Below are 26,195 nucleotides of genomic sequence, written 5' to 3' on the forward strand. Positions count from 1 at the left end.
GCTAGACTATAAATTAAAAACCAGAGTACTAGCTTTATTTTTTCAATTTCAATAATAAATGTAAGAATTAAACAGAGTTGTGCTCATATTTGGAATAGTAATGCAAACAGCATTGTCTTAAGAAAACCTATGATTTTCATAGACAAGGAAGCTCACAGTACAATGTTAAAGGGGGTAATGAAAACTGTAATTATAACATCGTACTTATTATATAAGTTTTATAATCAGACCACATTGATAAATACATAATCATATATAGACAGGGAAAATCAGAAATCCAATAATGATTAAGAATTTTGGGATTGCTGCTTAACAGCTAATTTTTTTCCTTTTTTTATTTTCCCACTGTACAGCAAGGGGGTCAAGTTATCCTTACATGTATACATTACAATTACATTTTTTCCCCACCCTTTGTTCTGTTGCAACATGAGTATCTAGACATAGTTCTCAATGTTACTCAACAGGATCTCCTTATAAATCTATCCTAAGTTGTGTCTGATAAACCCAAGCTCCGGATCCCTCCCACTCCCTCTCCCTCCCATCAGGCAGCCACAAGTCTCTTCTCCAAGTCCATGATTTTCTTTTCTGAGGAGATGTTCATTTGTGCTGGATATTAGATTCCAGTTATAAGTGATATCATATGGCATTTGTCTTTGTCCTTTCTGGCTCATTTCACTCAGTATGAGATTCTCTAGTTCCATCCATGTTGCTGCAAATGGCATTATGTCATCCAACAGCTAATTTTTTGGTACATTTCTGTTTTCCAAGTATTTAAAGATAAAATACATTTTCTGGTTCAACATTCTTAAAAGACAAATGGGTTACTGTAAATCAGCTATTAAGGAAAAAAATAAAAATCAATTAAAAGAGAAATGGGTTAGATAGAGTCATGATTAAATTATTCACCAATCTTTAGAAAAAATCTTATGCAAATAAAATATCACAGGAGCATTACTTCATCTAATTGCTCTATTTGCGGTCTTCTAGGCGATATTTCAACGATATTCTCTAGGCTTAATATCCCTAAAGTTTTGGTAGCATATATATCTGACATGGCTTGATGTTTGGGTTCAGCGTTTGGTTGTGTTTTCTCTTTATCACTTCTTAACTTATTTTATTTCGTTTCATTTTTTTGTCTTCACCCACGGCACATGAAATTTCCCAGGCCAGGAATCGAACCTGCATCAGAGCAACCATCCAAGCCACTGCAGTGATACCACCAGACTCTTAACATGCTGAGCCATCAGTGAACTCCCTGAATTTATTTTAATAGAGGAAGAAGTCATTTTCTTAAACTATTTATTGAAACATACTCCAGATTCCTGTTGCTATTTTTCAGGTTTATCACTGTATGAAAAATAAAAGAAGTTGAATTCTCTTGCAGTAATTTTGCTGGAATCCATAATCTTAGCAAAGCAACTTTATTAAATGAATAAATCAAATTATTTTGCAGTTAGGTGAGTTGATTAAATTCTTATTTCACTTTAAAAGGAAAATAATATTTTCCAATAATCTGCTGGAGGCAAAAAAAACACATGTGTAAATTTAACTGCTAGGTTGTCTATTTAATTTAGCTACCTAGAAGTATTTGATTACTTATATTTTATTGCATTTATTGTTATTCCCTAGGTTCATTTCTAGGAAATATTTCAGTTTTTCTCAGTAACAGTATTCTTACCCTTTTCTTTCTATGCATATATTTTAATAACAAATAAGAATTATTTATTGTTGTGTATCATTTGTGCTTATATGCCTTATTCCCCAGGATAATTCTCATAAGTGAAAAATTGAAGATGCGGTTTATATTTTATAATTTTATGGTTTCTTAAACACTTATTAGCGTACTGAGCCCATAGTCGGTCTGCAATGATAGATGTACTTGGAAAAGAGAGAAAGAGTGTACACAACACCTGTGCTCACAGCTGATCATGACTGATATTTCCTGGAGCTACATGGGGGACCTGGACCTTGGCTCCAAGTCTATTGATAAATACAGAGTGTAGGAGGTACAGCGAGAAGCTACAGGTATGGAGAAGACGTGTGGGTAAGAAGGAGCAAATGCATATTGGAAACTATACTTATCTTTGATGGTGATGATTTTCCTTTCAATTCTTGGCTGCTCAGACTTTCTTATAGTAGCCATTGACAACAAATACTGATTTTGGGGGGAGGAATCTCCAGTGACAGAATATGCGCTAAATGAGTTTTATTTTAAATTGAAAAATATCTTCAGGGAATCATAAATGTGATGAAGGATTAAATCACATGCATCGTCAAAGGAATCTAAAGGAATATTAACAGAAGAGAGTGAGGACATGTGAATGACATCATTATATATGTGCAGGAAACCTTTAAGTGATACATTTTATTTTGGAGGATAAAGTCATAACAACTGAGTGAAAACAATAAATACTAATTTCAGCTCTGAATGAGACGTAAATTTTTTTTGTAGGATTCTGTGTGAAATGAACTTCTTTTTATGATGAGTGCATTAAAAGGTTTCAGTAAGAGTTTAGGAAGTGACTTTGAGAAGAATGAATTATAATGGCAGAAAAAGATAGTTGAGGAAATTTGGAGGCACACAGGCTATTTTTAGAAAATAATTCAGTGCATGCTTTTCCCCCCATAAGTATCCTTATTTTATGCTAATTCAGGAAGCTTAGGTCTCCAGGGATTTCCCAATGGCTGCTTGTTTCCTAGGACTACAGGTGAGTCTTAGTACACTGTAAGTTTACAGTACAGTGCAGATTTGTTCAGAAATTATAATGAACATTATTCATAATATAATGATATTATTATGTGTTTACTCCAACATGTATATTATATGCCTATAATTTACTCATTCAAATACTCATGTTCATTTATTCAATACATTTTGTTGTGTGCCACATTATCCTAGTATCCCATCTTCATTTTTGTGATTTTATTGTACTATAAAACAGAAAATGATAAAATTGTAAATGACAAAAAATAAGCAAAATATGTAATGTGTTACAGATGTGGATGAAATTGTTATTTTGGGGGGCCGACATTTATTGACTATGGCCATGAGTCAAGTGGAGATGTTCAAGAAGTTTAGGTTCTTGTCTCTTCACAGAAGAAATTTAGAAATGAGAGAGAAATTGAGAAAGAAAAGTGAGGATTTATTTAAATGAGAAACACACCTCTTTAAGAGAGGCAAGTAGCTGCCCTGTGTTTCTTTGGCATACTGGTTATAAGGGACATCTGACTGTATGAGCAGAGTATTCACTGGGAAGGTAGTGTTAGGGGGTTCCTGTTCTTTAATTTTCATCTCAGCTCCACTTACCAAAGGGAGGAGGGATTTTTGTCCTTATTTAGCTTTCAACTGAAGTGTCATGGCATTGGTGCATGGTGGGTACTTCTTATCGGCATAGATAATTTTATTATAATTTTATTATAATGTGGGGATAATGAGCAACAGGTTACTTTCAGATACTAGAGATTTGCACCCTTTTCCACCTTTCTTTGTCTGCCCCTTGGGCACTTATCACCCCTAAGTGCATGGTTCCTTGTCAGTCTGCAGGTTCTTGCATTTCTTTGTCTGCCCATGGATCCCACTGTTTGCATTGATGCATGGTTTCCTGCCTTCTGGCCCCATGTCTCTCTTCCTTGCCCATACTGAACCATCTGTCTGCTGTAACATAGATAAAATTATTGGATGAGATCAAGAAACTTAAGTGCATAGGGAATTGGAGTGATTATCTCTATGTCTGTAGAAACCAACTCAAAGCAAGATAATCCCATATCAATTAAAAATCATACTATAACACCTTAGGGAGCACTGCCTCACCTTTGCAGTCTTTTAAGTGGACTAAGTTGCCCATTTAATATTGATGTTATAGAATTATCTTCAGTATAATAAAAATAGTCTGGCAATAATATTGTTTATTTCTACCGCAAATCCCTCTAAATATATTATAAATACACCAAAGAGGTGAAAGCTTTTTACAATTTCAGTAATTAATTAAATGTAGCTACTGAATTAGATTGTTCTTCTGCAAGAAATACCTAAAATGAGGGGAGAAAAATGTGTGATTAAGTGTAACAGGGTTATTGGAAAGGAAAATCCAGAAATAGAGCAACAACAGCAAAATAAAAATTGACCATTTTGCTGAGTCATTAATTGCCTTTTGAGTTCTACATTCTTACAATAAAACAAGTTAGGTGGAGAAGAACTTGTAGATTCTCAATGGTTTCTTAATATGTTTCTCTTAGGAGCAGCAATTCACTAAAATCATATTTATGCAAAATATTAGGTCAGTCTGTCTCATGAAGACAGCTGCCGCTATAGATACTGAGTCACATCTTTTGAGACAGAGCCACCTCTAATTTTGTTACCTAACTCGATGGATTTATTTTATTATTCCAGTTGCACATATTTTATACTCTTTCTAAAACTGTGATAGTAAATTCCAGCTTTTGAAAATCATGTTAAAGTTGAAACCAAGTATTTTCCATAACACAATTTATAGATATTCACTAGGTCTCTCCACATTGCCTCGTTTTAACCTGTAGTATCTAAAATTTACTTCTCATTTCTCTGAATCAAATTTTATGCATTGTCCACAGAAACCAAGAAAACCAGAGTGATGGTGTCACTTTCACTCTCTTGGGCTTCTTGGACTATCCAGGTCTCTAGCTGCCACTCTTCCTGGTCTTCCTCACCATCTACACAGTCACTGTGCTGGGGAACCTAGGCATGATTCTGATGATCAAGCTCAGTCCCAGACTCCACACCCCCATGTACTTCTTCCTCAGCCACATGTCCTTGGTGGATTTCTGTTACTCCACAGTCATTACACCCAAACTATTAGAAAACTTGGTTGTAGAGGACAGAACTATTTCCTTCACTGGATGCATCATGCAGTTCTTCTTTGCCTATTTGTGGTGACAGAAACTTTCATGTTTGCAGTGATGGCCTATGACCGATTTGTGGCAGTTTGAAACCCTCTTCTCTACACAGTTGTCATGTCCCAGAAGCTTTGTTCCTTGCTAGTGGGTGCATCATACTCTTGGGCTATGGTCTGTTCCCTGACCCTTACCTACTTTCTATTGGAATTGTCCTTCAGAGGGAATAATGTCATAAACAAATTTGTCTGTGAGCATGCTGCCATTGTGGCTGTTTCCAGCTCTGACCCCATCGGCCAGCAGATCATCTTAGTCTCAGCCACATTCAATGAAATAAGCAGCCTGATGATCATTCTTACTTCCTATGTTTTCATTTTTATCACTATCATGAAGATGCCCTCAACAGGGGGGCATTACAAAGCCTTCTCCACCTGTGCTTCCCACCTGACCGCCATCACCATCTTCCATAGGACCATCCTTTTTCTCTACTGTGTTCCTAACTCCAAAGGTTCATGGGTCATGGTCAAGGGGGGCTCTGTCTTTTACACAGTGGTCATCCCCATGCTGAACCCACTGATCTACAACCTCAGAAACAAAGATGTGAAGGAGTCAGTGAAGAGGTTAATCAAGGCTAAATTATTAAATCAATGTTAAATTGATAACGTGTAAAGCTGGACATAATCATTTTTTCTTTTTTGAGGACTGTAAGAATTTTTCAGTAATAAATTGATACAGGAATCTATGCTAACCTTGCAATTTATAGTCCAACATCTGTTCACTCTTTTATTTTATTAAAATAACCTTAAATTACAAATAATAATAGAAATAAAAGACTATTTAAACTAGATTTTTGTGGATATTGAAATATAAATGTATTAGTATTCCTGACCTTGTCATTGTCCTGATAAATTTCATTTTATTTATCATTTATTTTTTATTTTAATGTATTTTTTTCTTTTTTTAGGGTCACACCCATGGCATATGGAAGTTCCGAGGCTAGGGGTGGAATTGGAGCTGTAGTTGCTGGCCTACACCACAGCCATAGCAATGCAGAATTCAGGCCATTGTCTGCGACCTACCACTACTCATGGCAATGCCAAATCCTTAACCCACTGATAGAGGCCAGGGATCAAACCTGCATCCTCACAGATCCTAGTTGGGTTTGTTAATCATTGAGCCACGAAGGGAATTCCCAACAATCATTTTAAATTAGTAACTTTACCAGGGTAGCTCTGTTGATAACTGCTAGGTCATCGAGCTTCACAGCTGAGCTAACCAGATCAGCTAACCTTCAGTCTATAGACCTATGTGTATGTCATCTTCCTTGGACCATTTGAGTAATCGTCTTTTTGAAAGCAAAGCCACAGTAAAGCATTCCCAACAACAAAATAATATTGCAAGTCTGTTTGGGTCTTATCTATTAATATTTTATGAGTTAAAACACACACACACACACAACTGCTGCAGAAGAGGAATTTCCCTCTAAATGTTTTGTTTTGGTTTGTTTGTGGGTCATGACAATAAAATCTCTCAGGATTCTCCTTTGTCTGTGTTCCCAAGGTTAGGCAGTAGATTTAAATTAAATGACACAGGGAGTTCCTGTTGTGGCTCAGTGGTTAACAAATCCAACTAGGAGCCATGAGGTTGTGGGTTCGATCCCTGGCCTTGCTCAGTGGGTTGGGGAGATGGTGTTGCCATGAGCTGTGGTGTGGGTCACAGACACGGCTCGGATCTGGAGTTGCTATGGCTCTGGTGTAGGCCAGTGGCTATAGCTCTGATTAGACTCCTAGCCTGGGAACCTCCATATGCCATGGGAGTGGCCCTAGAAAAGGCAAAAAGACAAAAAATAAAAAATAAAATAAAATAAAAGACACAGTAATAGAGTATAATTTCTAGTTTTGTCTATTCTTCAAGGATATCTCCATGCTCTCTCCACAATTTCTTGACAGTTGCAAAAAAAATAGCATTTCTTAGTCATTTATTAATTATATTTTTCAAGAATCATCAACTCTCTGATTAAAGGAATGGAAAAATTTAAACAAAAATTTTAATTTTGAGAGAGGATGTGTATGAGTTTATTAGTACTATCAAGGAAGCCATCAATAAAATAAATCAGGAAAATCTGGCTTTTGTTAGGTTGATTCAACCTAAGATCATCTTTTCATTACAATCTGAGGGATATTGGAATCAAGCAGTTTTTGGCAGCAGAAACCTATGTAAGCTGAATAACCGCAATATTTACCTTGTGGTTTATATTCAACAGGCTAAATTCTACCTTCATTATTCTCAGGACCATTGTCCTAAAACTGAAAATATGTCTCTAATTGTTATGTTCGGTATTTTAGAGGGTAACAGAAGAAATGTTACATGTAAATCTTATCCTAAAGAAGTGATATTATTCATGAAAAAAGCTAATATTCATACATACATGCATACACACAAACACATAATAAATAATCATATGCTAGGCATTGAATAAACATTATGATGATATAAATGGAAAGAAAATAAAGCAAGAGAAAATGTATTTAAATTAACCAGCAAAGTTTTCTTGGAATAGTTATGTAGTAATTTGTGAAATCATGACAGAATGTGGGGAAAAAATGACATTTCAGAGCGATAAAAAGTTGAAGATTGATTAAATATAAATAACGTGTTTTTACAGTAAAGATTTAAAATACATCTATGAATTAAGTAGCGTAGCATGTAGTTCCCATATAAATCTAAGTAGAAAAGTTCAATTTGATTTATTTGTTATAAAATGCCTTCAAAACCACTTGCACTACTAGTACATTCCATGCTAAGTACGAGTCAACAAAGTTAATCTTATAGATTGGCCTATAGTTTAATAAGAGAGATCGAAATCTTAAGTTCAGATGATTAGATAGTTGATAATAGTGGAAATGAGGTGGTATATTTTGAATATTTCTCCTTCTTTATTTTTCTCTGATTGCCTTTCCTATGGTCAAAGATATGAGATGACCAAAATAGAGTCAGAAAGAACAAGATGGGGTTTGAGAAAAAAGGGGAAATGGCTACATATTGATAGATTAGAAACAGATACAATTGTGAATCCCAGAATAAGAAGAAAATCTAACATTAAAATGATTCCAGGATATGAAACCATTTTTAAAATAAATTTTCCTGGCAATGGAGCTTTTAAAACTTGGAACTTTTGAGCCTTATAAATCATCACATGGTGGGTATGAGAGAACTTAGTTATCAGTAAAATTTTTGATGAGACCACTTTTAGGATCTTCTTGAGTAGATGTTCTATGCGTCTGTAATAATGGGACATACCTAGAATGGTAAAAATTCAATATATCAATACAAAATTGTGAAGGTATGATAATGCATTTTACCCCAAAGAAATTTTCTCTTTTTTTATGTATTAAAAGTATTTAACCTCTCAAAGCCACATCTGCCAATATCATAAGGCTACTATAACCCAGTCAATTTTTTTTTCATGATTTTCCCTCTATGTCTCCGTTGTCCTCAGACAATTATATTGGGGATATATATGAAATGTAATGGGGATAGTCAGTGTTCTAAGTATCATATCATTTAGCTATCATTTATATACAATAATACTATTGAAAAGTACTGTTTTTTTTTCTTGTTTTCCAGATGAGGAAGCTACAATTCTATAGTTCTATAAAATGCAGCTTTTTGTTATTTTAAAAACTTTATTTAATACCAAGCAAAAGGAAAACCTTAGAGTTTACATTATGAAAAGCATTATCTGACTTAAGTAAGAAGGTGGTGAAAATATTAACCAGTCTCTCATTGCATCACTCATTTTTTGAGTATCAGTGTGACATATGATAGTCCAACAAAAGGTGTTGAAAATAATACAAAATACTAAGAAAAAGTTAAATTCATTTCTAAGCAGACATAGCAATTACTGAATATTACAAAAACTAAGATTACTAAAACGTAGTCTTTGGTCATCAATTATACCCCAAATTTTCCCACCTACCAGTTTTCTCCATATCAGTAAATGACATCCACATTTACTGTTTAAGCAAAACAAAGGAGAGAACATTATTATATTATTTATTTTTTCCAATAATACATATTGTTGCACATATTTATAGTGTGAGCAATTTTGATTCTTTTGAATATTTCATAGTAATAAATAGTTTGGATTTTTTTCTTTAATCTACTATGATGGACATTTGGAAAGCTTTAATTGAAGGACATGCACACACTAGGCTATACATGTGTACTCAGGAAGATAGAGTTTACAGCTAGAACTATGACACATTTATTTAGTTCTGAATAGATGGACCACTTGTGCTGTGCCTGACTTCCGATATACAGATTTGTGAACTAATAAATGAGTATTTTTTAAGCCACAGGATTTGCAACAGTTTATCATGATGAAAGAGAACATTAGCACACTATATGATTCAGCAAACCTATCAAGTGCCTCATTAAAAAGCATATTTTCAATATGAGTTTTCATAAAAGAGGAAAACATTGAGGTACAATGTTAAACACAAAGGCCATAATATCAGTTCTACATTCAATGTGACACTGAAAGTGTTATTTACAAGAAGATAGATGTCTAAATAATAAAACTAAGGGGAAAGACTGAAATTGAACATAACACAGTAACTATGCTATGGCTGGCTTATTGGACTATGATTGTGATATTTCTCTGTGAATTTTGGAAGTTATGTTTTTCCTGCTGAATACACAATATGCCAGACAATAAGTTGATTGCAACCATTATTTTTCTAAGACCAGAAGATTATTCAACATTCCTATATGATTTAACAATTTAAATAAATTACATTGGGAGGGAGGGAGTGGGAGGGATCAGGAGCTTGGGGTTATCAGACACAACTTAGAATAGATTTACAAGGAGATCCTCCTGAGTAGCATTGAGAACTATGTCTAGATACTCATGTTGCAACAGAACAAAGGGTGGGGAAAAAATGTAATGTATATATGTAAGGATAACTTGATCCCCTTGCTGTACAATGGGAAAATAAAATAAAAAATAAATTAAAAATAAATAAATAGGAGTTCCCGTCGTGGCACAGTGGTTAATGAATCCGACTAGGAACCATGAGGTTGCGGGTTCGGTCCCTGCCCTTGCTCAGTGGATTAACGATCCGGCGTTGCCGTGAGCTGTGGTGTAGGTTGCAGACGCGGCTCGGATCCTGCATTGCTGTGGCTCTGACATAGGCTGGTGGCTACAGCTCCAATTCGACCCCTAGCCTGGGAACCTCCATATGCCACGGGAGCAGCCCAAGAAATGTCAAAAAGACAAAAAAAATAAATAAATAATAAATAAATAATATAAATAAATAAATAAATAATATAAATAAATAAATAAATAAATAAATAACATTCTAAATTAGGAATACAGGATTCTCTTTAAATTGTCTAATTTGTAGTTCATGACAAACACCTCAATCAAAATTCTCTAGGGTGTGATTCCTCAAAGCCACTCAGGTAGATGCAAATATACAGCATAATCCCTAAATTTAGTTTGCAAGTCTGGCTCACCCTTCAGAGGTTCTCTATGTTGTCCTTGATTTAGTGTTTTACTGAGAAAAATGTAACTTTCTTGAAGCCTATACTGGAATATATTTTGGAAGCAGTTCTGACAGCCTAATATTATAAGCTACAATAATTTTTTTATAAAAGTTATGCTTTGTGAAATAATTTTCAAGAATCTTATTTAAATAAAATAAGATTTCAGTCAATACATCTAAAAAGAATATCTGTGTTCTGGTGAGTTGTTAAACTAAGTGTCATACTTTAATTCTGATGTGGAAAACTCTGAAATCATCAATATTTTTGGCAAACATCTTTGCAAATCCAGTAGCAGTGCAATGGTACACATTTAATTAAGTTAAGAATAAGAATATGAGTTACTAACCTCTATTTCTTACATCTTTTAAGATTCTTGGAATGTGTTTGTCTTTGAACCTTCCTTCTGCAGCTTACTTGATGGATATTCAAGTAATATTACCTGTTCTCAATTTAAAAAACATTTTAGGAAAATATTAAAAAGAAATCCATAAAACCTTAGAGAAATATGCCAGACTTTGCATTAAAATTTTGAGTTTAAAACCATCTAGGTGGAAGCAAGATGGAACAGTAAAGTAACTTTGAGTTATGGATTCATCACCAAAGTTGTTTGGAAGCATTTTTCCAGGAATTTGATATTAAAAGTTAATAATGATTAAAATCTGATGGGGTTAGCAGACGATGTGGTCAATGTGATGAAGATACAAAGATTTTTTTTAAAAATGTGTTTTATGTAAAAACAGTCAAAATCACCTATGTAAGTGAAACAAAAGGAGTATCACTTAAAGAGTCTGAGTGATATAGTGACATTAGAGATTACGGAAATCCAGACAGAAGGGTTAAGATTTCAAGTAATTCGTAAGGAGGTAATTTCGAAAACGTGTAAGGACTTAAGCACAAATCGAAAATAAAATTTAAAATTTAAAATAAAATTTAATGAAAATAAAATTTAATGAAATCCTGAAGGGTGGATGTAGGCAGGCTAAATAAAGATGATTCTTACCTAGGTGAATAGCTGGTGGTAGCTAGGGATAAAGATGGGAGCACATTTTGAAGAATACTTTCATTTAGTCCTAATTGCCTTTCTCTAAACCTTAACCTGAGAAGAAAAGCGAAGCATAGAAATTCAGATAAGGACAGGAAAGAAAAATGGAGAAAAGAAAGTTATGCCTGGCTAACTTGAGATGATAATTGAAATGTGTATCTAAGAAGAAAGCATTAGAAAAGAATCACGATGGAGTTCCCATCGTGGCGCAGTGGTTAACGAATCCGACTAGGAACCATGAGGTTGCGGGTTCGGTCCCTGCCCTTGCTCAGTGGGTTAATGATCCGGCGTTGCCGTGAGCTGTGGTGTAGGTTGCAGACGTGGCTCGGATCCCACGTTGCTGTGGCTCTGGCGTAGGCCGGTGGCTGCAGCTCCGATTGGACCCCTAGCCTGGGAACCTCCATATGCCGCAGGAGCGGCCCAAAGAAATAGCAAAAAGCCAAAAAAAAAAAAAAAAAAAAGAAAAAGAAAAAAGAAAAGAATCACGAAAGACAGCTATTTCCTTTATGTCACTGCCTTATTTTTTTCCCGTGTCCTATTCTCTATGTGCATAACTTCCTATTTCCAAAGTTATAACTGGTGCTGCATTCTAGAGCATTTTGCAGACATATATTTGAAATTAAAAGTATGCTTATTTAAAAACAGAATTAGAAATATAAGAAGAGTAGAAATTACATTTGAGGTGACATTTACTGCATTTCCAACTTAATCAGATTTTAAAATATAGCTAAGTTATGCCTTATACAAAATTGTACATAAAAATAAATGCTAATACTGTTATCATATTTCTACAGATAAGGGAATGAGTGGCAGAGCAATTAAACAACTTGTCAGAGACACATATTGATAGATGGCTGAGACCAAATTTTAATCTAGGTTAACCATATTACAAAGCCTAAGATCTTTACAAGATGTCATTCATTTTCTCTAGAAAATGCAACAAATGACCTATTAACAATGTTAAGCCAGTTGATGAAATCATTACAAGGATATAAAACTGGGGCTTGTTTGATGGTCAGAGAGGAAAAATGACAAGGAAAACAGAAAAGTGAGGGAAAATGAGAGTAAAAGAGAAGACATCTTGGCCAATTAAAATGGCCAGAGTAAATGTAAGAATTTGTAGTCATAGTCAACAGTTTTAATTAAATGGATCTGTTTAAAGAAATATTCATTGGAGGGAAGTGGAAATAGCTAAGATGAGCAAATTAATACTGGTCCATTCCCTGAGCCACTCGTGATGCACAGATCATTCTAGTCCATCCTCTCCCTGACCCTCCATCAGGACCCAAACTTATTCTCCCATGAAAACCTGAAGACACGCAGTGCAGCCTCTGGGTTCTAACTATGCCCTGTTTGCCTTCCTGGGAAACCGCAGACTCCACCCACCTGTTCCATGCCCCAGCCCAGCCTGGAAAAAAAAATAGCCCCCTACCTCTGTCGTATTTGGTTGCTCAGGACAGATTCTCTGATTTTCTCTATCAGGAACCATAGTGATGGAAAAGGCAAATCAGAGTATTGGAATCACCTTCATCCCCCTGGGCTTCTCTGAATACCCAAACCTCCAGGCACCCCTCTTCTTGGTCTTCTTGGACCTCTACACAGTCTCTGTAGTGGGGAATCAATCCCAAGCTCCACACCCCCATGTACTTTTTTCTCAGCCATCTCTCCTTTCTTGATTTCTGTTACTCTTCTGTAACTACACCCAAACTCTTAGAGATCTTGGTTGTGAACATAAAGACTATCTCTTACATGGGTTGCATGATGCAGTTTTTCTTTGGCTGCACATTTGTGATTACGGAAATGTTCATGTTAGCCGTGATGGCCTATGACCAGTTAGTGACTGTTTGTAACCCCCTGTTCTACACAGTTGCTATGTCTCCTAAGCTTTGTATCCTCCTGGTGGCCTCAACTTACTCATGGGGTGGGTTATGTTCCTTGACCCTCACACGTTCTCTTTTGGAACTATCCTTCTGCGGGTCAAACATCATAAATCACTCTGGCTGTGAGTATTCTGCCATCATCTCTGCCTCCTGCTCTGACACATTTCATTCTGATGCTGATTTTTATCATGTCCATATTCAATGAGGCGTGTAGCCTCATGATTATCCTCTCCTCCTATCTTTTCATCATTGTCACAATTATCAAGATGTCATTTGCTGGTGGGCTCCGAAAAGCTTTCTCCACCTGTGCCTCCCATCTGACCACCATCACTATCTTCCATGGGACCATCTTTCTTCTCTACTCTGTGCCCAGCTCCAAAAAAATCACTTCTCTTCATCAAAATAGCCACCGTGTTTTACACAGTGATGATCCCCATGTTAAACCACCTTATCTATAGCCTTAGAAATAACGATGTGAAAGAGACGATCAGAGAGTTAATCAATGTCAAACAACTGATTTCTCAATGTAATTTTGACTAGAGGGAGAGAGAGGAGTTATTTTCTTAAATGTGCTATATATATTTAAGTTGTTATTAAATTTTTCTTCAAGTAATGGGATACCATTTATTGAGGAAATTAGATAATATATATCTGTATATGAATATATATGATTATTAAATCTAATTCTGCTTTAAAAAATCATCTTCAGTTCAAAAGGGAAAAAAAGAAGGAAAATTCTGTTTATGCATTACTCCCACAACATACCAGGCTTAAAACATTCCTCTGAAGACATCCATATCCTAATTTCTGGACTCCTGTAAATTATTACCCTTCTGTGTTTTCTTTGCTTCCTTTCTTATGCCTCTCTTTTCTCTTCCTCTCTCTTTCATATCAGGAAATATCTCAAGCAGACAAATAATTCTGAATAATAATTCTGTATGTTACTTTCTCCAAGACATTAAAGATAGAATGCTGTCAGCATTTTACAAAATTTCCATAAACATTTTCTAGTCATTATGCCTCTCCAACACCACCTGGAGCAAACTCCTTCAAGGACTGTGTCATATTCAGAACTTTTTCTTTTTTGGTTACAACCCCTGAGACGAGGTTATGAGAGTCTCAAAGTTACCTTTTTGACTCCATTTGAAATGCATATAAAGTTTTAGAGGATATATGCCCACATATTTGGCTTCTTTGGTTTAGCATTTTATTTTAAAAGAATATGTAAGTGATTAAATGTAACAGCAGTTCCTTTTATATGGCTGAAGCATGTTCCATAAAATTAATATATCAAATTTGCTTATTCATACTACTACTAATAGATTTTGGCTATTTACTCCTTTATAGTGAAGTATATTTGATTTACAGTATTTTATTAGTTTTAAGTGTACAGTACAGTGATTCAGCATTTTTATAGGTTATTCTCCATTAAAAGTTATTATTACAAAAGGAGTTCCTGTTGTGGCTTAGTGGATTAAGAACCTGATGTAGTGTTGAAGAGGATATGGGTTCAATTGCTGGCTTCACATAGTGAGATTCTGGCATGGCTGAAAGCTGTCTCATATATGGCCGGAATCTGGCATTGCTGCGGCTGTGTCATAGGTGACAGCTCCAGGTCTGGTTGAATCATAGCCTAGGAACTCCCATATGCCTTGGGTACAGCCCTAAAAAGGAAGCTAGCAAACAAACAAACTTATTACAAGATCATAGCTATAATTCTTGTGCTGTATAATATAACCTTGTTACTTATCTAATGTGTACAGCTTATTTTGTGTATCTTAGTGCAATATCCCTAAATTTCCCCATCTCCCTTTCTTCTGCAAAGCCTACAAATACCCAGTGTTGGAGAGGATGTGGAGAAAAGAGAACTCTTGCACACTGTTGGTGAGAATGTAAATTGGCGCAACCAATTACATATTGTATGGAAAACAGTATGGAGGTGTTCTTCCCAAAATTAAAAATAAAACTACTATATTATTCAGCAGTTCCTCTCCTGGATATTTACCTTTTTTTGTCTTTAATGGAAATGCTGCTGTGAACATTCTTACACAAGAATATGCTGCATTGTACATAAAGCCTACATTGAATGTTCTGGATTAAAAGGAGCTTGTTTCTTTCTTTCTTTTCTTTTTTTTTTTTTTACTAGATACCATCAAACAATTTCCCCAAGTAGTTCTATTAGTTTACTCTCTGCCCATCTTGTGCCAAGTTCTAATTATTGCCCATTCTAGCCAACATTTGATATTGTCACTTTTTTCAATTTGGTGAGTTGTAATACCTCCTTTTGGCTTATAATTTAAATTCCTCATTATTAAGGCAGCCATTAAAAAAAAATACCCTTACAATAATTGCTATGTTTGGATTATGTCCTAAGGCAGCTGTGATTTTGTAGTTTCTCTTTACATGAAGAGGATGGTATTTGCTTTTTATGGATGCACCCACAGCATATGGAAGTTCCCAGGCTAGGGGACAAATCAGAGCTGCAGCTGCTGGCCTTTGCCACAGCCACAGCAACACCAGATATGTGCTACATCTGTGACCTACACTCAGCTGCAATGCTGAATACTTAACCCACTGACCAAGAGCAGGGATCAAATCAGCATCCTCATGGGTACTAGTCGTGTTCTTAACCCATTGAGCCACAACATAAATTCCTGCATTTCTACCTTTTAATATCAAATTCTTGGCAAAACAATTCCAGACAACATTGGTGATTAATCCAGAACTCAAAGTTACTTTACTGCTCCATGTTGCTTCCACTTTAGTTTTAAACTCAACATTTTCATGCAAAGTCTGACATATTTCTCTACAATTGTATAGGTTTCTGTTTAACAGGAGCTCTGAGGATAGTATTTGAATCCGAACTTCTCCAAATAAAAATTCTGTGATCTAGGGAATTAGAATTTGTGTGTCTGGGTTTACATCCTTGTGAAATGTGCATACTATCAGGAAATAGTATGTAAGTTTGCATTCATTAAATTAGTTCTTATTTAGTTATAATAGTTTAAAGATGTTACTTACTACTCCCAACCACCACCCTTAAACCTCGTCCCAACACACTCAGAGCCACAGACACTAAAAACAAAGTCTGGCAAGGGGAATGGCAAAACAATTCAGCCGGGGGAGAAGTGGAGGCTGAGAGACTGCTTATTATGTTCACACTATTTCATTTCAGAGGGGATGGTGTGTTGGCATAAAGCAGAGCTGGTTGTGTCATTAGATACACAATATAATGGGACCATTAAGTGACAGATATTTTAAAAATAAATTTTACAATTTTTAATAATTTTAGATTTACAAAATAAGGTGCAAAGATATTTCAGATAGTTCTCATCACACCTCACTGTACATTGATAGTATGAAGGAAAATGGCATAGCTGCTGTGGAAAACAGTATGGAGGTTCTTTACAAATTAAAAATTGAATTGTATATTGGAGTTCCCGTGATGGCTCAGTGTTTAACGAATCTGAATAGGAACGATGAGGTTGCAGGCTTGATCCCTTGGCCTCGCTCAGTGGGTTAAGGATCTGGCATTGCCATGAGATGTGGTGTAGGTTGTAGACACAGCTTGGATCCCTCGTTGCTGCGGCTCTGGCATAGTCTGGCGGCTATAGCTCCAATTAGACCCCTAGCCTGGGAACCTCCATATGCCACGGGAATGGCCCTAGAAAAGGCAAAAAGACAAAAAACCAAAAACAAACAAAAAAACCCATCCGGTGTTGCTGCAGTATGTCACAACTGTGGCTGGGATCTGATACCTGGTCTGGGAAACCCAGAAAAAAGAAAAAAAACTAAAAATACCTTGAGAGAGTACATCTCATGTTAAGTGCTTTTACCACAGTAAAATAATATTAAAAAATAAATAATGTGGGAGTTCCCGTCGTGGCGCAGTGGTTGACAAATCCGACTGGGAGCCATGAGGTTGCAGGTTCGGTCCCTGCCCTTGCTCAGTGGATTGACGATACGGCGTTGCCGTGAGCTGTGGTGTAGGTCATGGACCCGGCTCGCATCCTGCGTTGCTGTGGCTCTGGTTAGGCCAGCTGCTACGGCTCCGATTGGACCCCTAGCCTGGGAACCTCCATTTGCCGCGGGAGCGGCCCAAAGAAGTAGCAAAAAGACAAGGAAAATAAATAAATAAATAAATAAATAAATAAATAAATAAATAATGTTCCATTATGATGGCTAAAATCTAAATTTTATTTGGATTCTATCAGTTTTTTTTCCCCAGTAACGTTCTTTTTCTTTTCTTGGATCCAGTCCAAGGGACCACATTGCATTAAGCTGGCTTGTTTCCCAAATCACCTCTGGTTGGTCTGTGACAGACCATACAAAACTATTAGCATGAGTAAAATGAAATGGGTCCTAGAAGTAAACATAACAATACCAAAAATTAGCATATTACAGAAAAAATCTTTCAAAAATTAGGGTGGGAATTTTTTGGATGAAACGTAAAGAAGCTGGATCATTTTTTAAAAATTATAAAAGGAACTTCATAGGATGAAAGGCATGAGGTATGCACAAAAATAAACTCCAAATGGCTGAAAGACTTAAATATACGACAGGACACCATCAAACTCCTAGAAGAAAACATAGGCAAAACACTCTCTGACATCAACATCATGAACATTTTCTCAGGTCAGTCTCCCAAAGCAATAGAAATTAGAGCAAAAATAAACCCATGGGACCTCATCAAACTGAAAAGCTTTTGCACAGCAAAGGAAACCCAAAAGAAAACACAAAGACAACTTACAGAATGGGAGAAAACAGTTTCAAATGGTGCAACTGACAAGGGCTTAATCTCTAGACTATATAAATAACTTATACAACCCAACAGCAAAAAACCCAACGAATCAATGGAAAAATGGGCAAAAGACCTGAATAGACATTTCTCCAAAGAAGATATACAGATGGCCAACAAACACATGAAAAAATGCTCAACATCTCTGATTATAAGAGAAATGCAAATCAAAACTACCATGAGAGAACACCTCACACCAGTCAGAATGGCCATCATTAATAAATCCACAAATAACAAGTGCTGGAGGGGCTGTGGAGAAAAGGCAACCCTCCTGCACTGTTGGTGGGAATGTCAACTGGTACAGCCACTATGGAGAACAGTTTGGAGATACCTTAGAAATCTATCCATAGAACTTCCATATGACCCTGCAATCCCACTCTTGGGCATCTATCCGGACAAAGCTCTGCTTAAAAGAGACAATGCACCCGCATGTTCATTGCAGCACTATTCACAATAGCCAGGACATGGAAACAATCCAAATGTCCATCGACAGATGATTGGATTCGGAAGAGGTGGTATATATACACAATGGAATACTACTCAGCCATAAAAAAGAATGACATAATGCCATTTGCAGCAACATGGATGGAACTAGAGAATCTCATACTGAGTGAAATGAGCCAGAAAGACAAAGACAAATACCATATGATATCACTTATAACTGGAATCTAATATCCAGCAGAAATGAACATCTCCTCAGAAAAGAAAATCATGGACTTGGAGAAGAGACTTGTGGTTGCCTGATGGGAGAGGGAGGGAGTGGGAGGGATCAGCAGCTTGGGCTTATCAGACACAACCTAGAATAGATTTACAAGGAGATCCTGCTGAATAGCATTGAGAACTATGTCTAGATACTCATGTTGCAATAGAAGAAAGGGTGGGGGAAAAAACTGTAATTGTAATGTATACATCTTAGGATAACCTGACCCCCTTGCTGTACAGTGGGAAAATAAAATAAAATAAAATAAAATAAAAAATCAGGATATTTCACACAAAAAAAGGCATGAGGTAAAACATCCTTAAGCATAAATGACAACATTAATAAAATGACAATATAAGCCTCGGATTATGAGTAAACACTTGCAATATGCATATAATTGATAAAGTATTTCTATGTAGAACATATCAAGAACTATTTATCCTCAAAACAAGAAAAAATTATCTAATTAAGGAGTTGGTGAAATATTTGAGCAGACAATTGACAAAATAGAATAAACAAAGAGTCTATATACATATGAAAAAATATCCTTAGTCATCAATGATGTTCTTATTACAAGTAAAAATAAAACCTCAATGAGATATTTCTGCACTCCCACTGGAACGGCTAAAAGGATGAGGAGTTTTAGATATTGGTGAAAATGTGGAGCAAGCTGAATGTTTATGCATCTCCAATGAAAGTTAAAGGTTCAATGACTTTGAAAACAGTTTAGCAGTATCTTATGAAGTTATGCAAACACATCTCATACAACTCAACAATCTCTTCCCATGAAACTAAAAAATTCCCAGACTATTGTGCTACAGAAACTATGATTTAACTATGTGTAATAATTTAAGCCACTGACTTGCAGCAATTTGTTATGCAGCATATAAAGCTATTATAAGAGAAAGCTGCAAGCTTAGAGTGACTTGGGTGCAGTAATTGGCTCCTGGAGAGCTGGTCCAAGGCTCTCCTGGTGAAAGAATAACCATGCAGACCTGTAGGATTCTGGTTCAAGACCATGCTACATACAATAAATAATTCTCTGCCTGGTGATAAACAGCCTCTGTTGTGTTATGGCTACCTGGTAGAGCCTGGCAAAGGTTGGTCAGTTTTTCAGTGGCCAGGGGAAAGCAGAAGTAGATCTAATTGGGTGTTACTTTGGTGTAGTGGAAACAATGGATTGGTTTACACCCAGTGGTTCTAGAGAATTAAACATGTTTTCAAAATGTTCAATTTTAGGAGATTATACTTTTTTTTTCTTTAACTTTTTTTTTCCCACTGTACAGCAAGGGGGTCAGGTTATCCTTACATTTATACATTACAATTACATTTTTCCCCCACCCTTTGTTCTGTTGCAACATGAGTATCTAGACATAGTTCTCAATGCTGTTCAGTATTGTATTAATATATACTTGGAAGTGTGGATTGCCTATATTTAGAAGACACAATTTGATGTCAATAAAGTACATCAATGTTTCCAAAGACAATAATAATTATTTACATTAAGCAAAAAAGCCAGAATCCAAGTCATGTTATTCATCTCAAAGCGCATATACCATCTGCATAGAAAAATGGACAGAAAAATCATACTGTAAATTCAATAGCAGTTATCTCTGAATGGTTGCATTTGAGCTGATCTATCTTTCACTTTGTGTTTTACTGTAGTGACCATGTTTCTAATTGTTTGTATATTTCTCTATAATTCATGTTTTAAAGAAGTTCTTGAAGTATGCTAGGTGAGGTACTACCTCCAGTGGTTTAGAAGAAAGAACGTTCTTATAAATTGCCACTTAGGGGGGCATTCAATCTAATTTATGAGATCATGATATAAAAAGAAAGAGTTCAGTAAATATTCTCTGGGTCATAGAGAAAAACATAAGCCCTCTGTTATGTTAGGAATCAGATCCAGCTTCCAAATCTCTCTCTTTTTTTCCTGTACAAAACTCTTTCTCTGAGTTCTGGATATCAAGAATGAAATACATTCCAGTCACATTAATTTAAATTCACTGTGGACTTGTGCGCTATGGATCAACTTCTTAATGTTTTACATGATGCGTGAATTCTGAGTGGGAGCTTCTGTGGAGTCTGTTAATAGTAGAAACACAATCTGCAGGTGAGTTGTTTTCAGGTTGGGTAACCTATCTTGTGTTATCTTTTTCTCATATGGTGAACGCTGGGTTCCTGCAACCTGTAAGGCAGGGGACACTCTTTGTCAGTCTTAGCATAAAATATCTCTCAAGTCCAGCTTCCTGAAGGCTCTCATTGCTAAGCTTTGATCTCACCCCCCTTTTCCTGGGGTGTCATCCTGATTTTTGCACTGAGAATATCCACCATGTGCCTAACATGTTTGTCACAGTGAAATTTTTGAAAAGACTATTATTACGTTGGAGAATCCCCCCTCAACATCTCAAAAGATGATAGGAATAATACTAATATTTCAAAAGAAGATAAGGATAATATGTATACAGCGATAGTGAACACTATGTATAATACAATTCCAATTTTCTGATAGTCTATAGGTATACCAAGAATGAAGAAAATATTCCTGGAGTCAAAATGGGAAGCCTATGAACTGCTTTCAAATACAAAATGCTTTTGCTTTATCAAAATAATGTATACCAAAAAAAATTGCATGACCTAAAACAATATTACCACATGTAGTTTTAATTGAAACTAATGTTCCTGTCACCAGAAATTTTGAAGGTGAAAATGTAACCACTGGTGTCTATTACCACATTTTCTAGTTCTTGAGAGAAAACAGTGTGTGGAAGGGTTGAGCAAAATGTATTTTAAGTTACTCTCTAGTTCAGGTATTCTGTAAATATTTAATGCTATATTGTTCTTAGTAATTTTATCAGATTAAAAATATGAAGAGTATGCTGAAAGATAATGGTCAAGGAATTTGGAAGATGATGTTGAAAGCAACCATTCTGGAGTTCCCTGGTGACTCAGTGGGTTAAGGATCCTTCATTGTCACTGCTGTGTCATGGGTTTGATCCCATGTAGGAGCATGCTGTGGGCACAACCAATAATAATAATAATAATGTATCTTAATATCATGGCACAATGTCTGCCACATGGTGAATGTGATCTACATACACTATCGTCATCATCACTGGTATCATTTTTGTTGTCACTATTTCAGATTTTCTCCAACAGCAATCACGGATTTAGCTGAAGGAGATCAGAGTGCTGGGGCCACATGCACCCTCTTGGGCTTCTCAGAATATCCTGACCTCCAGGTTCCCTTGTTCCTGGTGTTCCTCGCCATCTACACAGTCACCATGACAGGGAATCTTGGCAGGATCACCATAATCAGGGTCAGTCCCAATCTGCAAACTCCCATGTACTATTTTCTCAGCCAACTGTCACTTATTGACCTCTGTTATTCCCCCACAGTTACACCCAAACTGTTGAAGAACTTTGTTGTAGAAGACAGAACTATCTCCTTCATCAGATGCATCATGCAGTTCTTCATACTGTGGTTATTTGCAGTGGCAGAAACATTTATGTTAGCAGTGATGGCCTATGACCGATTTGTGACAGTTTGTAAGCCTCTTATCTGCACAGTGGTCATGTCTCCAAAGCTCTGTGCATCATTAGTGGCCAGACCCTACCCATGGGGTATAGTCGCTCCCATGATGCTCACCTTTTTCCTCCTGGCATTGTCCTTCTGTGGGTCTAACATCATAAATAATTGTCTGTGAGCACTCTGTCATTGTGTCTGTCTCCTGCTCTGATCCCTCCATCAGCCAAGTGCTTTGTTTTGTCATCGCCATATTTAATGAGGGGATCAGCCTGGTAATTATGCTCACTACTTACACACCCATTTTTGTCACTTTCCTAAAAACGCCTTCTGCAGGTGGGCACCAGAAAGCCTTCTCTACTTCTGTCTCCCATCTCACCGCCATCACCCTTTTCCACGGGACGGTCCTATTCCTTTATTGTGTACCCAAATCCAAAAACTCATGGCTCATAGTCAAAGTGGGTTCTGTACTTTATGCAGTGGTGATTCCCATGCTGAATCCTCTGATCTACAGCCTCAGGAACTAAGATGTGAAAGAGAGTGACAGGAAGTTAATGAATTGCTTAATACAATGTTGTTGAAGTTTTGTATTTCCAAAAGAAATGTGATCATTACATAGAGCACTGTTCAATGCTTCTCGTAGAGATGGTGATTCCAATTACATAGTCAGCTTATGAGGTTTTTAATCAAATAGTCATAAACCACTTTTTTGATCATTTGGTTTCTATTCAGTTCAATGTAAAAGAGCTGTAAACCAAATGTGAAATAACATAAATATTGTGGGTGTATCGGTGTCCCCCCAAAATGTCCACATCCACCCAGAAGCTCAGAATGTGACTTTATTTAGAAACAGGATCTTGGCAGATGTAATTAAGGTAAGAATCAAGATAAGATGAAAGTGAACCGTAAATCCAATGCATGTGTCCTTATAAGAGACGGAAAAAGACATACAAATGTACACAGGGATGAAGGGGTATGAAGATGCAGGCAGAGATTTCCCCTATTCTGATCCACACCAGCGGGCTTCAGGGGCCACCGGAATCTGAGAATGCAAGGAAGAGAGAGCCCTACCTTTCCCTGGAGTTCAAGCTTCCAGTCTTGGGAACTGTGAGGTAATACATTTCCATTGTTTAAACCACCAAGTCTGTAGTCATTTCTTCTAGAAACATGAGGAGTCTTACTTAATAGTAAATAACAGACCATAAAATCTTGACTCATACACTGGTGCAGTAAATCATTTTTTTTGAAAAATATTATTCCATTCCATACAAGTAATCTGAATCTCAGGATTAGAGAGCAATTCTGAAAAGTTTTAGCTGACTCAGAGTGTGAATATGGGCCAATTAGCAATGAGATCCTGGAGGGACTAGGGACCATCTCTAAAATCAGGCCAAGTTCTTTATACTCCTTTCTTCCTAAGGCCTCCTGCGCTTTTACTGTAATATAGGAAATGACGTTAAATACAATGACCCTGACTTTCAAGGAAAAGTGTGGATTTTATATCTGGAAAGATTAACAAGGGGCTGGACCAAAAATGCACAATTAATTGTTACTAATCCCACATATTTCACAGCCTGATGTGTCAAACTTGATACTGTAAATTTTATTTACTAATATGATGATTATTATAATACAGTTCAAAAAATTTCTCTAATTATTGTTTTGATTTTAAATGTTAATTGTTAGTTAACTACATGTTCTACTTGTATGGCATAGATTCATGTGCCAGACAAATATGGCAGGGTTACACTTATTTTAATTGTCCTCTAAATTTATTATTCATCTGTTGGTCTTAACCTATTGAGTGACTGAGTTAGAAAATAATTCAAAATGTCATCTGTGTTTATCTCTCGTTGACCATAGTCTGTATCACAGAAATTTCCTTATGATATGTACTGTATGGATGTGTGATATTGTGGATCCATATCACCTTCATGATTAAATAATAGCCACATCTCCAGAGCACGTGTGTTGGTCTCAAATAAAACACTTAACTTCACCTTATACTATAAAGGTATGTCACCCTACCTTGTGAGTAGGTAGACAACTATAAAACATAAAGTAAACAGATATCTTACTTTTAATTTTTCTTAGTTATAAAGCAGGTTACCCATGTGACTACCATAATATTCTGACCAGTTACTAAAGTACCCTATTGTCCATTTTACAGATAATGCTACTCAAAGGCTGGTCTTCATTCTGGACAATGAAATGAAAATTTTCAGTTTTAATTCCATCAGGAAGGATTGTATCTCTCTTTCTTCTTTTTTTGTCTTTTGTCTTTTTAGGGCCACACCTGCAGCATATAGAGGTTCCCAAGCTAGAGGTCTAATCAGAGATACAGCTGCTGGTCTACACCACAGCCATGACAATGTGGGATCCGAGCCATGTCTTCAACCTAGAGCAGAGCTCATGGCAATGCTGGATACTTGACCCACTGAGTGAGGCCAGGGATCAAACCTGCATCCTCATGGATACTAGTTGAGTTTGTTAACCACTGAGCCACTGAGCCATGATGAGAACTCCTCTCTCCCGCTCTCTTTTTTTTTTTTTTTTTTTTTTTCTAATAGCTGCACCTGTGGCCTGTGGAAGTTCCCAGGCCAGGGGTCAAATCAGAGTGGCAGCTGCCAGCTTATGCCACAGCCACAACAATGCCAGATCTGAGACAAATCTGTGACCTATACCACAGCCCACAGCAATGCCAGATCCTTAACCCACTGAGCAAGGCCAGGGATCAAACCCAAATCCTCACAAACACTATGTCAGGTTCTTAATCTGCTGAGCCACAGCAGGAACTCTCTGGGACTACATATTTCTGTGTGTGTGTGTGTGTGTGTGTTTGTATGTGTGGTAATGGATGCAAAATGTATAGACACTCCCTTTTCCAAAATACTTATGACAAAGTAATCATTGTCATCCATTTGCCTTCAGAAAGAATCACATTATTCCATACTTTGTGGCACATTGGCTTGCATATGGAGAAAACATGACTTCTCTCTGGACTTGGATTTATGAATGAAAGAGGAAAGAAGGTGATAAAAGACAACATAGAAAAAGGCAGAAAAAAAGTGCCTGAATCTATTAACTTATTTTTATTTTGCCAAATCTCCAAAATTTCCATCAAACCAAGATAATCATTGGTTTTAAAGCCTTATTCCTCTTGCACACCATTGAGGTGTGCATGAAAACTCAGATATTGGTGCTGTGGTCCATGATGGACCCAAAGAGTCTGCATTTCTAATAGACTTCCAAGTAAGTGATCTGGTATTACATGACATTGGACCAGACTCTGAAAAGTAGGAATATAAACAGACATTTTTATTTGGGGTAAAATTCAGCTGGTTTAGATGCATGTCGGATTGTATATGGAGTCATCAGAGGCCCCTTAATGTCAACTCCCCTTTTCCCCTTTCTTCCATAGGCAACAGTTTGACTAGTTATTAAACTGATTTAAGTTATGACTGAAATAAAATAATTTTAATCATGAAATTTTGATAATTTCACAAACTTTATAACCAGCATGGTTCCTTAATGTGAAATATTTAAATTAGAGAAATAAAACCTTCATAACCTTGGGTCTTAGTACACTCCCTTTTTAAATTTTCTTTAAAGTTTTTAAATCTTTGTAGAAGTTAGAAAGGCAAGAAACATATTCAAGCAGGGCTTTGTTGTATATTTTAAGAACATTGGCTTTTACTTTAAGGGAAATGGGGAAATACGTAGGATTTTAGAAGAGTGATATGATGTAGCCTAAATTTTAAAAGCAACATGTCTAATGTTGAGAACAAACTGTGAGAGAAGAAAAGGGATAGAAATCGGAAGCATGTTAA

General features: G+C 36.3%; 3 pseudogenes; all 3 read left to right on the forward strand.

The window, feature by feature from the left end:
- The first annotated feature begins 4,576 nt into the window (after window positions 1-4,576).
- On the forward strand, window positions 4,577-5,618 carry LOC110258882 (annotated as a pseudogene).
- A 2,401-nt stretch (window positions 5,619-8,019) lies between these two features.
- On the forward strand, window positions 8,020-13,881 carry LOC110258883 (annotated as a pseudogene).
- An 8,035-nt stretch (window positions 13,882-21,916) lies between these two features.
- LOC110258884 lies at window positions 21,917-22,892 on the forward strand (annotated as a pseudogene).
- The last annotated feature ends 3,303 nt before the right edge of the window (window positions 22,893-26,195 follow it).

Source organism: Sus scrofa, unplaced genomic scaffold (genome assembly GCF_000003025.6).
Source record: "Sus scrofa isolate TJ Tabasco breed Duroc unplaced genomic scaffold, Sscrofa11.1 Contig53, whole genome shotgun sequence".
NCBI classification, from domain to species: domain Eukaryota; kingdom Metazoa; phylum Chordata; class Mammalia; order Artiodactyla; family Suidae; genus Sus; species Sus scrofa.